This window comes from Choloepus didactylus, chromosome X (assembly GCF_015220235.1).
Source record: "Choloepus didactylus isolate mChoDid1 chromosome X, mChoDid1.pri, whole genome shotgun sequence".
In the NCBI taxonomy this organism is placed as follows: Eukaryota; Metazoa; Chordata; class Mammalia; order Pilosa; family Megalonychidae; genus Choloepus; species Choloepus didactylus.
In genome coordinates, this window is record NC_051334.1 from 23,737,035 (window position 1) to 23,751,727 (window position 14,693).

Below are 14,693 nucleotides of genomic sequence, written 5' to 3' on the forward strand. Positions count from 1 at the left end.
TCTGTAATTCTTAATTGGGGTCATAGCAAAAGTTGACGGGTTAGGGAAGTGTGAGGTTTTTTGGTTTAGGAAACAAAAAATTGAGCACTGTTGGCTGGTTTTGCCTTGCCCTTTTGTTGAGGAGAAAAAAGAGCATGAAAATAAAGTACCTCATACCTGCAGTCCATGTGCCTCTTAACCCAAAGAGTGACCTGTAGACAGACACACTGATTGGGGAGCAGCTAATGGGCATGGGGCAGAGGATGGAAGGAGAGAAATTTCTTAAGCAGTTGCTCAGGTTGAACCCAATGCCCTTGTTTTTCTTTTCCTGTTTTACTTCTTAGCATCTCTATTAAACAGACAAACTGAGAAAGGATATTTTTCTCTTTGATAGACATTCATGGGAAAACTATTCTTTTATTCCATTTTCTTTTGAAGTTCAGGAACGCTCAGGATTTCTTATATTCCTAATGTTTTATTAATCACAAACTGGCATGTTTTTGATAAATCACTAAGCAAAAGGTATTTTGTCCAGCTACCTAAGCAATAAAAGCAAGTATGTCATGCGCTAGCACCAGAGTTGTTTTTAATTTTTTCCCCTGCACAATATATTAACTAAGCAGAAAATTTAAAAGAACAAAGACAATAAAAGTAATGTTTGTTAGTGGTAGTTTGAGATATTTCAGGAGAGATGAGATGTGAAGAAAAGCAATGGCCATATTTAGAAAGTTGCCTCAAACCCAAGAGTATCTATTGAAGTAAACTTGATGACAGACTTTTTTCCTCTTCATGAATCATTGTATTCCTATAAAAGCGAAAATTCCTCTTCATCTAAACAAATGTCTTCCACATCTGTTTTCTTAGTTTCTCAAAAGGGTGTCTTCGGCTTGCATTTTTTTTTTAAGTGTTTATCTGTTTAAAATGAAACATCGTCAAAAGCAGTTTATACATCAAAATTGAAGTTGGTCTTCAGCTTGTAAGAATTAGTTGAGAATGATCTGGTGGTGCTGGTGGTGGTATAGGGGAAAAAAAAGAAACATTTTGTGTTCTGCATAGGTAAGTGCTTTTCTCTAACCATACTCTTTAAAATTTATTTATTTATTTTTAATTTTACATGTTCTTTTGGTTCTTAGGGTTGATCAAGTAGGTAACTTCTTCACTGATAGCACATCCCAACATTTTAATGATCTGGGATCAGTGTTCTGAAAATAAGTGTTTTACAAATTAGTAGCAGGAGAATTAACCTGTTAATTCCATGGACTCAGAACTGATCTGTAGTTAGTTTGATTTTTTTTTTTTTTTTGCTCTTGTAAACAATTTTTCCCCCACCACGTCATTAAGAGAAACACTCATAGTTGGTTTTTAAAATTCTGGGTGCACTTTTCTGAAGCACATGTTCAGTCTGTGCACCCTCAAGGGTTTTTGGTTTTATCTTTTTTAATCTTTAGTCTCTTCTTGTGTGACAGGCCACCATGCCCTTGAGCCCATCCTGCCATTTAAAAATAAAGAATGAGAAGCAGCTGAAGTGCCGGCTTTTTTGCAGCTGACAGGAATCTGATCTACTGCTTGCATTCTTTATCTGGGTACCGACATGCCAGTGATGTGTGGCTCGTCCTAGCTGTGCCATTTGCAGTCACAAGGTTTAAGAGGGTTGGAACAAAGGAGATCGTCTTTAGGGAAAAAGAAAAGATCGTTTTTCATATGTAAAGGTCAGAGAGAAAGGCTGTAGATCAGCACATGGGGTCCCACGGCAGGGAGTAGGACTCCTGGCTTCTTACCACCCAGTGGAATTTCTGGGCCATGATTGAAGTGTTTGTCTTTCATAGGAGGTTGCACAGGCTCCTCCTACCACCCAAGGCCTGAGCTACAGCTGTTTGTTCTATCAAAACAGTGGCTTGTTCTGAGGTTAAAGGACTGTGAAAATTGAGATGGTGTTTGATGTTATAAAATCTAATTAGTTACAAAGGCAATTAATTTAATCTCTTATGCTATAGATAATTTCTCACAGGGCATGAAGAATATAATTTAGAAACTGAGGGGAATCCCCTCCCCCATCACGACTTTTCTTTTATTGGATAAATATAAATCCTAACTGGTAACAAGTGGTACGAAACTTGACATTAAAAAAAAGATCTCCCCCTCACAAATGCAGAAGAGTGGCAGGGAAAAGGATGGTTGTGTTGGAGCTATGGGAGTCTCTGTACTTGTGAAGTAAATTGATTGGTGTCCAATCTTCCCGGTGCGCCCATTAGTACTGCCACATTGTGCTCAAGGAGGGGAGCCACTGCAAAGCTTTTGCTTGCTATATGTTGAGCTGTGGACTGTCGCTGTTTTGGTTGCTCATGAAAAGGCAAGGTTCTCTCCTTTTTTGACTTTGTTTGGAGATTTAATACAGTTATTTGTATTAGGCACTAGCTACCTGTTAGGATCGTTTTCATTAAAGGTCACTGTGTGGTGCCTGGCCGTCTGATTGTGGCAGCCTACATCACATTTGCTGATGGTCCCAGGATTGTGTGACATCTGCCAGTTGTGACAGTAAAATTGGGGATCTGATAGCTGAAAGGGAAAGTACAGGAGGAGGGATGAAGGATTAGGAGATCCACAGAGCACCTCCCACTCGAGCACCATGACCATGGTTTTGGTGCTGGTTTGCCTGGTCTCCCTTTTCTCCTGCTGCCCCTTCCCTAAGCTGTGTCATCCATTTTGGTGGGTGCTGTTATCATCTGCAGGCTGGCATTAGTTTGATTTATTCATATATTTCATCTGTATTGAGCATTGGACTTTTTGTCCTTGAAACTCCCCGTGATCCCTCTGCTGAGCATCTTAGCTTCCATCTGCCTCCTTGTGGTTGCCATATGGATGTCCCCACAGCCACGTGGTAGTCAACAATTTCGAAACTGCACTTATGGTTCTTCTTCCCAGACCCGTGCCCCTTCTTGCATTCCCTTTCTCAATGAATGATGGCACTGTCTCCCTGTTGTTAAGCCAAGAACGTGGATACCATTCTTGCTCTTATCTCTTACCCATGCCCCAAATCCAGACAGATGCTAAGTCCTGTAGATTCAGTTCTTAAATACCTGTGATTCTCTGTCTCCATTGCCACTGCTGTTATGCTAGACAAGCCTCATTACTTCTCCCTGGACGCTGCCCCCACCCCCATTCTGTTCTCCACATGCTTTATAAAAGACAGATCTATTTAAACTGTCAATCTGATTATGTCACTTGTCACTCCCAGTTTAAAGTCCTTAAGGTGGCTTAAAGGCTCTTCACAGTTGGACTTCTCTCCCACCCTCTCCCCACTTTCCCCAAGCACTCTAGCCTCAGCTATGCTTTTAGTTTTCTTCCCATTTAAAAAAAAAAAACTTTACTCTTTTGGGAACTTTCTTGAAAACTCAATTTTCTTTAGTCACCATTGAGTTTCCCTCTGTCCTACAACATTTTCCCTGACCTCTTTTTTCCTTGTATTCCCTGTGACTCACCTGCCACTATATACATCTGCTTCCATGAACTTTTCTCTAACTCCCACCCCAGAGGCCCCTAATATGTACGTGTGTATGTATATATGTATGTGTGTATATATATTTATGTGTATGTATGTATATATGTGTACACACACACACACATTTTCCCAATTGCCTGTTTGGTTGTCTATTCCACTATAAGAAGGAAGTGATCATGTCTAAATCCTTCACCTTTGTGTTCCCTATCAGCACATGAGAAGTGTTCAGTAAACACTTTTTGGTGAATGAATGAATGAATGAATTTCCTTTTGGAGTTCTAAACAAAAAGAAAATGCAGTGCTTCCTGTAATTTGTAGCAAATGCTTGAGCTTTGGCTAAATTAGAGAGTGGAAATGCATGAAGTTCAGAAGCGAAGGGGATTTTTTTTAGCAGTGAATAGCCAAATCTTGTATTGTCTTTATATTGATATTTTATCTTCTTCATATTCTGCATATCCATCCTAAATGCCTTTTCTCAACTTGCTGTCCATCTGTTGTTTTTTTAATCCCAGAATTTCCCCCAAATTCTTCCCAGAGAAAGTACAGAAGATAATGAGATAGAAGAAAAAGTGATTGATAAACAGCAATACTTTATTTTATCTCTAAATATCTTGATTCTGGAGGCATGCCTGAACATGTGACTATAAGACATGTATCTCTGGACAGGTGAACACAATTATATTTTCCTAAACTTACACCATCTTTCTGAAAGGTTTTTCTTTGAAGTGGGAACCCTCTGTATTTTAATCATAGCTACTTATAGGGTCTATTTTCTGAACTTCTAATAAAATGGTGAGGGGGGCAAAGGACACCACTTTGTAAAAAAAAAAAAGACTTGCTATAAGAGGGCCTGTAGAAAGTATGGTCAATATAGAACAGAATTTAATATTTAGTTCTGATACTGTGCAAGGGCGTTGCCCTTCAAGGTGTCTGGCTCAAAAAGTTCTCCCTCCTGGGGCCTTCCTTGAAGTGGAGAGTAATGATGAACAGTCCACTCACTGTCTTGTCACACTCTGATCATAAAAAAGAGCTTTCTAGAAATCAGAAATACTTCTGTCAAAATGGTGATGGCAGCACCTTGGTCACTCTCCAACTTCAGGCTCTCCTCCAGACCACCACTTCTGTGCTCTTCTGGCATTGAGCATCAGCCCAAGTGCTTAGTATTGACAAGTGCCGACCTGTTAAATCTGCCATTTGTGGGGGCTGGGAGCTCAAAGTTTTCTAGTCAGATTTTCCCATGACCTCAGTTATAAAGAAAATGTTGCAGATTCTGGAAAATGCTAATGTCCTTTTTAGCTGTAAGTATTATCTTGATTGCAGTGCTTCAGAATTGCCCAACTTCATTATCTGAGCATAGCCAGCCTGACGCCTTCTTCTCAAATAGACAATTATGATCAATTAAGCACTTTCAGGCCTTATAGAATACTTAATTTTATTAGTCAATTATTTGTGCTTTGAAAGAGTTAATGGTAGCTACCCAAGCCATTATTAGAAATTAGAATGTCCCAAAATAGAAAGGCTATTTCCTTTGTGTGTGGCACTGCAGTCGAAAATGCCAAGCATAGTTTTTACTGAGTTAAAGGGTGAGGGAAGGCGGGGTGGGGGAGAAAGTTACATGTAAATCATTTAGCCATTAAGCTAATAGGTGGATTTATAAATCCTATTACTATAAGCCCTTTTCATTTCCACCGAGGCCTGGTGCATGCTTGATCCCACTAATATAAAATTCATTCCGTCTAAGTGATTACTGAAGTAAGACACTTTGAGTCAATTTTAATCAGGTTGTGTGAAACTTGCTTGCGCACTGATGCTCACCAAAGCGCGGGCATAGTTTGGCCATGTCTTAATTAGCCCCCAGATGAGTTATGTGAGGAGTCAATCAGAGAGCCAAATCTCTGAGCCTTTTGACACATACGTGTTTTTCTGTGAGGGAAATATACCATAGGGGGCTGAAAATACCTCACTTCGAAGCAAGGGGCAAGGACCTTTGGGTGGATGTGTTCCTAGGCTCATGGGCATTATGTGAATTCTAATAAAGCTGAAAGCTCTATTTTTAAGGTTAATTGGAGCATCTTCAGTGGTACTTGTAGTTAAATCCAAATTTCAAATTTTATCCTTTCTTAAACCTCCTTGTGGACAGGATTTTCCTAGAAAAATGCATCTAGGCACACATTCAAATTTTTCCTACCAATTTCAGGGGATTTTCAGATTTCTTGACCTTAATATCTCCAGCTTTAGTTTCAATCCAAATATCTTAGGGTTTTTTTTTTTTACTGGGAATTTAATATTTAAGAGTGTAGGCTCGTACTTGAACTCTTGTGTTGGTGAGTTGATTTGGCTCAAGTGCATTTTAAAGCCAGCCTACATGCTCTCCAGGGTCCTGTGTCAGATAGAATCCTAAGTATGGCAGCAATGCATGTTAAGTTCAGGTGAAACATACGGGGCATGAGCTTCCAAACTGGAGGTTGGAGTGGAGGAGGAATAGAGAATAAGAATGGTGTAAAAGGAAGGTTTCTTTAAAGGTGAAAACAGTTTTAAAAAGTCAGAATGTAAAGTGGATTTTTAAAAATCCACAAGATGAATAAATATTCATGCTGGGGGCAAGAAATTAGAAGACAGGAGAGTTCACTTTTTGTTTCACATATTCAAAGCCATAGTTTTGTGGTACTTAAAAAGTTTTCAGATCCAAATTAAAGCCCTGTCAAATTGTAGAGCAATAATTGAGAGATACTCATAAATATCATTAAGTGTGTCTCTTGGGGAGGAGAAACGTTTCAGGAAGCTTTGTTTATTCAAAGTGTTTTATATTCTTTACACATGAGCTACCAGAAGGTCTAGGTTGTAAATTAGGGATTTAAAACAAAGTCATTTTATCTGGGAACAAGAGTTATATGGGAAGGTACACTTTTAGTCAAGTTTATAATTAACGGGCCTTTATCATTGGGGTAGAAATTCATTTCTCTTGAGTGAATATTTGTTAATATGACATACATTATATTTGAATGTGGGATTAAAAATGATTCACTCATCATTTCTTGCATGGAAAGAGCCAGACTTTAAATGTGTACTGTGTGGGGGTTTAATTGCCACTGTTTGTAACTAGCTTTAGGGTCCTGTTGTTGTGGAGATGCACTTATCAGTCCATGGCGTTTGTTCTTCTCAAGTTAGACCATTTGGGTATTTTCCTCCTTTCACTGAAGCCTAGGAAATAAATGTTCATTGAATTACTTTTATGTGCCAAGCTTTGGGTAATTTTTAATGACTAACACTCGATCTCTGCCCTTAATTTCCTTCAAGTCTCTTAGCTTTAACTTTTATGATAGAGTGATGTATTGTGGTATACACAGAGTACTTTGGGGGTGGGGGGATATATAAGACTAGCATACTCATTAATATCATTGGGTTGGGAAGGATAGAGAAGGCTTTTCTGACAATATGAAGTTCTTTGCACAGTACGTAGATGTTAGGTAATAATAATACCTAACATTTATTGAGCACTTATGTGCCAGGGACTATACAAAACCATATACATATGTTGTTACATTTAATGCTTACAGTAGCCCTATTATAAGGATGGTTCAGTTATTTCCATTTTACAGTGGAGAGAGGCTAGCCTGCTTGCCCAAAGTCACATAGCTTATAAGCCATGCTATTAGGCTTTGAACCCCAGGCAGCCTAACTTCTGAACTCACACTTGTAATCGCTGTGGGGAAAGAGTATGTGAAAAGCATAGAAGCAAGGAAAGAGCATGGCTTATTCAGACAAACTAAAAATATTTCCGGAAGACTGGATTGAAGATACATGTGGAAAGTGTCAGAAGATGAGGTGGGCATAAACTAGATTGTGAGTCTTGGGTTAACCTAAGGGACATGAGTTTCATTTCAAAAAGTTGTGATTTAGAAAGAATAAAGAATGCTGGCAGCGTGTGAAGAAGGGCTCAGAAGGTAGCGAGGCTGGAGACAGGTAGACTAATTGAAAGGTGATGAGGGTCTGAATGAAGGATGTGGAAATGCAGAGGAGGAGTCACACTGGAAAAAAGACAGTATGGCATAGGACTCCTTAGATCATTGGATCAGAAAGGAAGTCAGCCCTCTGTTTTGGTTGAAGATTCTCAGAGGGGCCATTTATCATGTTTGGTGCTGATTGAAGGTTTGGTGAGGGTTCAGAATGAATGCGTAAGGGACAGACAATTGAATATGGGCCTAGAGAGGGAAAGTTTTGAGTCGTAAACGTATATCAGTAGTTCTCACCTGGGGACATTTGTCAATATATGGAGACCGTTTTGGCTTTCCCAGCTGGTGTGTGTATATTTATGCATGCTGGCTACTGTCATCCAGTGGGTAGAGTCCAGGGATGCTGCTAAGCAGCCTTCAATGCACAGGACAGTCCCCCACAACAAAGAATTATCTGGCCCCAAATGCCAATAGGCTGAGGTTGAGAAACTCTGATATATATGTATATATAGTCCCTGGGAGATCTTAACGGAAGGTGTTGAATGTTTTTATGTACTATGAATATACCCACCCACTTATATTAAGTGCATAAATATGTATGTAGACAAATTTGTAAGAGCTTACATATTTCTAGTTATTTCACAACCACATAGCCCTCAAAGCAGCTGAGAATATGGAAATATATTCTTGTAGCGGCAGTTATCTTTGTTGGATATATTATTGCCTCCTTTTCTTAATATTAGAGAAATGAAAGTAATTGAGAGAGAAAACAGCCAAATATTGAAGAGATATTCCCACAGGTCAAACTTGGGTTCTAGAATTTTTGGATGTAAGTGAGGGAATGAGGCCTAGAGAGAGAAACCAGCTTTTTTCCAAATCACTTAGCCTAGTAATGGGCAGTTTAAACAAGTACTCAGATTTTAGGCCCCTGACTTGTGTAAAATAAAAAAACTAACGTTTTATCTTTGCAAAGCACTCTCCCAGTATCCAGTTCTTTTTATTCCCACCTAGCTCAGGGAACTAGGTGGTAGTATTATCCCAGTTTTAGAGAAGGTAAAGGTAAGGTTTAAAGGCAGTAAGTAACTCATTGCCACTGAAGTGTTAAGTGGTGGAGCCAGAAGGTAGGATGCTTATTAAATCCATAGCCTTTTTCCCTTGAGCATCTTATAGAGAAGACATCTAAGAATAACAGGGAAAGAAAAATAGGAAAAGGACAGTCTAATATAGTGAGGATAAAATAAATATTTGTCAAGTGGGAGAACAAACTGAATAACACTGAGTCCTATTTGGAAGCTAATAAAATTTGGAACAGGGAAAGCTTAGATAATATTTTTTCTTCTCTTCTCTTCCCTATCCTTTAAAACCATTCATTTTTTTTTTATCCCTATTATGCTGCTGCATTTTTTGAAAAAAATTTTCCAGTTTATTTCTAATTTTATGTCATCAGTAATGGAGGAATCCTAAAGCCATTGAGATTTCAGTTGTCATTCTGTTCATGTGTTATTTGTTTAGAGTTTGACCTTACACGATATTTTCTTAACTAGTAAGATTTTCAGTTTGTTTAATATCTGAATCATACCGCAAAGTGGGTTTCTTGTTAGATATTATATCAGACATATGGTTTTGGAATAGGACCTTTAAACTGTGGAAACTTGGTGTTTTCTCTCTCATTAATATTATAAGCGCTATTTTAGTTTTCAGTAGCATCAAAAACATTTAGTAACCTTTGAATGTGTTGTATGACAACAGTATTCTCTTTTAACAAAATGTAAATAAAGATCCAGGCTTTATCTTGGACTTGTTAAGAGAGCCTATAAATATCACTAGTAGTTGGTCTTAGGTTGCTGCTGTTGTTAACCTCAGCGTAACAAACATGTTTTTTTCTGCTAAGTAAACCATATGGTAGGTGTATTCCTAAACAAATTATTTTCTTTATAAAACAACTTTTTGATATACATTTTAAATTTCCTTTTTAGTTCCCACCACCCTTCGCCAGCCTTTAGAGGCTCAGATTGGGGTTAAAATACCTTTTCATATTATTTTAATTATTGCTCTCCCTAGCCCCCCCCCCCCCCACTCCTTTCCTGTTTCCCCCCTCCTCTTTTTCCCCAAGGGCACTGTTCTGCAAACCCTGCAATGATTGATATGATGGCAGTGCTGTCATTCTTTTTAACCAAAAAAAAAGTCATTTTTGTTCTAGGTATTTAATAGAGTCCCATTAAAGATGTATTGCTGACTGAAATACCGGCATGAAGGGCTCTCACTGAGCTGAGCCCAGGAATTAAGAAGTCAGGAAATCGGCTGCTGCATTGCAAGAGAGCCTTGTGTGACACCGAATCTCCTGATTGGGGAGATCATTACTGCTATTATGACTCGACTTGCGTAGGAATTTTAAATTCCATCTGAATGTCAGTAATAACCCTCTTAGCAAATTATCCTGAATAAAATCACGAAGGCATTTTATATAATAGGTGTTGAATTACTGGATAGATTTGCTAATTAAATACTCTTTGTTCTGCTGCAGTTGACATTACAGGGTAAGATCTTGAACAATTATTCTCAACAGCTGTACTTTGTTAAGGGAAAAATTAACCACAAAGTTTATTTTTTTACACTTGACGTTGGCAGATTTTTGAAATGTGCTTGAAAAAATTCCATCATCCAATTGGTAATGAGTAGATAAATATGCAGGTGTTGCTGTGAAATCAGATAACTGCAGACTGCCTTATTAATGAATTTAGCAAGCCTTTATAGCTCTGTTTTCTAGCTGTTGGCACTTATAAAATGATTTTCTGTCAGAATGGGTAGCTTTAATATTAGGCTTGTCACTTTAAAGTGAACTTACAAACGGTCATCTTGTAATCGTTGTCCTTGTGTCCAGTAGGCTTTTCTGGGTACCTGTGGATTTTTTAAAAATGCATTTCCTTAATGGGGAAAATATCTGTAATGTATAAGTTTTTGATTGTTGGCTTCCAGAACATTCTGAGTGTATGAGTTTTTTTTAACAAGGCAATGGGACAGAATGAAAAGAAAATGAATTCTAAGATTCAGCTTCTAGATCAAGTTCTTGACTATCTCTGTTATTTTTGGTCAAAATCTCAGACCCTCATTTTCCTCATGTAAAATGGGGCTTATAATACTGCCTGCCTCTTAGGATTATTCATTCTGTGTTCTACAAATATTCATTAATAGATACCAAGAATTTGGCAACCTTCTTTGGCCAGCCTACTGGCTCTCTAGTAGCGAAAACCCACCCCAGTGACTCTTAGCAGTTCGAATTGAGGGCTGGGCCTGAGGGCAGCTTTGGGGTGATCTTACTCACCAGAACGTGGGCAAGTGTTGGACTAGGTAGAATACTGTGATTCCCAACCATCTACAACTGCTTAGCAAGGAAGCGTGAGAGAGTAAGCCTGGTTGTGGGCTATCCTGTATAAAATGGACTGGAGATTTGATAAGCTGTTGTGAGGACCTTGAACCTGAGACATAGCAGCTGCTCTTGAGGTCCACTGAAAAGATGGTGATCAAAACTACCCACAGAAATTGGTACAACCTCCATGGAGAGCCATTTAGCTATAATTGTAAAAAAAAAAATTTAAGACATATAACCTTTGATCCAGTAAGTCCACTTGTAGGACTTTATACTGTTACTGACAGATTTGCCAGTTTCACAGGTATGCAGATTATTTGTTAAATAATGATTATAATGGCAAAAAAAATAGAAACAACCTACATGTTCATTAATAGAGCACTAATTAAATTATGGTTTATTAATATAATGGAATACTATGTAGTCATTCAAAAAGAATAATGCAGTTCTTTCTGTGTGGGTATGGAGTAATTTCTAAGATAAATTTTTAGGTGAATAAAGCAGTTGCAGAAAAGTCTTTATAGTTTGCTTGGTTTGTTACCATTTCTGTGCAAAATAACCACCAAAACATTTCTGCCACCAAAGAGATAATCGTTTTGGTAGCAGCCCTCAAAATTGTGTGTGGAAATGGTTGCAAGTTGGCAGCAGGATAGAATGGGTGTGGGTGATGGATCTGAAAGGTACAAGTTTCCAGTTCACATCAAAGGTGCTCTCAGAGAGGGCATAGTAGGTTCAGTTCACGCTGTGAAAGAAGAATAGCAGAAGTTGGTTGCTGAATATGCAGCATTGCAGTGAAAAGTTGAAAAATTGCTCCTGAGGTATTTTACTCAGTAGGTTAACAGTTATGGTATGGAGTTGTCTGTTGTGATGAGAGAAGCTAAGCCAAGCAAGGTGGAAGGGACCAGAGGATGAAGGGAACCCTTGATAAGTAGCTCTGCCCTCACTATGATTAAACTTGACTTAGGTTGATCTCGTTATAGCCCCCTTCCTGAAAGACTTCGCAGGCATTCTCCCATAATGCATTTCCCTGTTATTTAAATGTTTAAAAAATGAAGATGAAGTAGAGAAGAGGGAATTTTTTGTTAGTTAATTTTAATGTCCAGTAAAAAAATAATTGGGATTACTATGACACCTACCAGTCAACTAGGGGTTTTTTGAATGCTTGTTTTATGCACTCAACTTGTGATACAGAGAGGTAAGATAAATGGTCTTTGACCTCCAGAAGCTTGTGCCTAATTGAGGAGAGGACACACTGTCAACTAATAATATAAAGCATCATTTAAGTGCCAGATGAATGGTGCAAGCATAGATTACAGGTGGGATAGATCACTGTGGATTGGGCTGATCGGCTCAAGCTTTATGGAAGAAGAAGGACTGGAGCTGAGGTTTGTAAAATTCAACAACAAGAAGAGGCCTGGGACTGACAGTTTGGAAGGATGAGCCCTCGATCTTGGGGCGTGCCCTTGTGAAACTTTTTGCTGCAAAGGAGAGGCTGAGCCTACTTATAATTGTGCCTACGAGTCTCCCCCAGAGATCCTCTTTGTTGCTCAGATGTGGCCTCTTTCTCTAAACCAACTCTGCTTGTAAATTCCCTGCCCTCCCTCCTACGTGGGACATGACTCCAAGGGGTGTAAATCTCCCTGACACCGTGGGACGTGACTCCCAGGGATGAACCTGGACCCGGCCTCGAAGGATTGAGAAAGCCTTCTTGACCAAAAGTGGGAAGAGACATGAAACAAAATAAAGTTTCAGTGGCTGAGAGATTTCAAATGGAGTCGAGAGGACATTCAGGAGGTTATTCTTATGCGCTATGTAGATATCCCTTTTTAGTTTTTAGTGTATTGGAATAGCTAGAAGGAAATATCTGGAACTGTCGAACTGCAACCCAGTAGCCTTGATTCTTGAAGACGATTGTATAACTATGTAGCTTACATGGTGTGACAGTGTGATTAGGAAAGCCTCGTGGTTCACACTCTCTTTGTCCAGTGTATGGACAGATGGGTAGAAAAATGGGGACAAAAATTAAATGAAAAATAGGGTGGGATGGGGGGTGATGGAATGTTTTGGGTACTCTTTTTTTTTATTTTTTTGGAGTAAGGAAAATGTTCAAAAGTTGATTCTGGTGATGAATGCACAACTATGTGATGGTACTGTGAATGGTTGTACACTGTGGATGATTATAGGGTATGTGAATATATCTCAATAAAACTATTAAAAAAAAAAAAAAGAGGCCTGGGGAAGAAATTTCAGGTAGGGAACACTCATGAGTGAAGGCATGAAAAGATGAGACTATGTATGGTTGGAGGATTGTGAGATGCAACCTGCCTGGTAGAGAGTTTGTATAAGAGAATGACAGGCCATAACAGTGGAGCATTAGTGTGGGTGCAGTTGCAGAGTTTGGGTTTGGTCTTGTAAGCAGTGGGGAGGCATTGAAAACATTTAAGGGATTGGTAGTGGTATGCAGAGTGAGTTGATAGATACCTAAGGCGGTTAGAATTTTTGTTGTAGAGGTGTGAATGCGTTAATTCAATGGCAGAACTGCATCCCCATGGAGTCAGATGCTTTCTCCCTTGCAGTCTATTCTTCTCAGCATGTTAGTTTTCTTTCTCAGGCATGGCCCCTCATAGTTACAGTGATGGTTGCCAGGGCTCCAAGCAACCCTCAGTCCAAAAGGCAGTTTTTCTTCCACTTCTCTTTTCAGCAGGAAGGAAAACAAGCTACCTGATGGAATTCTTCTTCCCTCTGATTGGCCAGGATTGTGTTGTCACATGGACATACTTACCCTAATCATTGTCTCCAGAATGGAATTAACCGTGATTACCATCTTCCACCAGTGCTCTTTAGAATCTGGGTGCTTTTTTAAAAAACTACTGGGGCCTAGCATTGTTTTTTGTTTGTTTGTTTGTTTGTTTGTTTGTTTGTTTGTTTTAAAGATCCTCAAGTGATTTGACTGTGCAGCCAGTAATCAGTCTTCACCCCCCTGGGGCAGAGGAAGAGACTCGTTTCCTAAGAATGTTGGACAATGAACATCTGAACAAAATTAAGAGGCATAATAAAGGGGGGAGCAATAGAAATGGATAGTAATGGGGAGCTGTAAAAGATACTCTAAGGTCAGGATTTAATAGGGGTCTGAAGTATGAAGGGCAAGAAAGGCAGAAATGACACCATGAAGTTTGAGCTTAGGTGACAGGGGGAACTACGGAGGTAGGAGAACGAAATACAAATGAAGTAAATCTGTCTGGCCCATTGGAAAAGTGGCTTCTGGTCTAGATTGATGCTTGAAAGATGGACGGTGGCAGAGGGGCAGTAGCATAGAGTGACTTAGGGTCCCATGCTCTGGAGTCAGACTGCCTTGCTCTGTCACTTACTTGGGCAGGTTAACTATTTTGTCTTTTTGCATCTAACAAATGGGGATATTAATCGTAGCTATCTCTTGAGGGTCTTGGGGAATGAAATGAGAAAACGCATGAGGTGTTCCTAGCACAGTATCTGGCATACATGTGTATGTGTATACAACACACACACACACACGTACCGAGTGTTCACCGTATGTCATAGTACTGCTTTTTAAGATGACTTCATTTGATAAATATGTGTTAACTTCTGATCTGATCCAAGAGAATCTTTATCTATTATTATCTGTTTCCACATTATCGCCTAAATATCCCTAGTCTATAACTATAGGAGCCTGGGAACAGACCCATCTACAGATTTATCTATATATTCGTCTTCATTCTCCAAATATTTATTGAGTCCCACCTTTGTACTGGCACTGTGCTAGCTCCTGATAGCACAGTGAAGATCTATTCTCTGCCTTCAAGGAATTTACAGTCTAGAAAAATATATGTAGAGTATATACTTTTTTTACATTTTTAGATCCTGAATACCATGAGTA

General features: G+C 39.0%; 1 protein-coding gene across 2 annotated transcripts in view; it reads left to right on the plus strand.

The window, feature by feature from the left end:
• Positions 1–14,693, plus strand: part of POLA1 (DNA polymerase alpha 1, catalytic subunit) — a 353,204-nt gene that overhangs the window by 138,966 nt on the left and 199,545 nt on the right. The gene's annotated exons all lie outside the window — the stretch shown is intronic.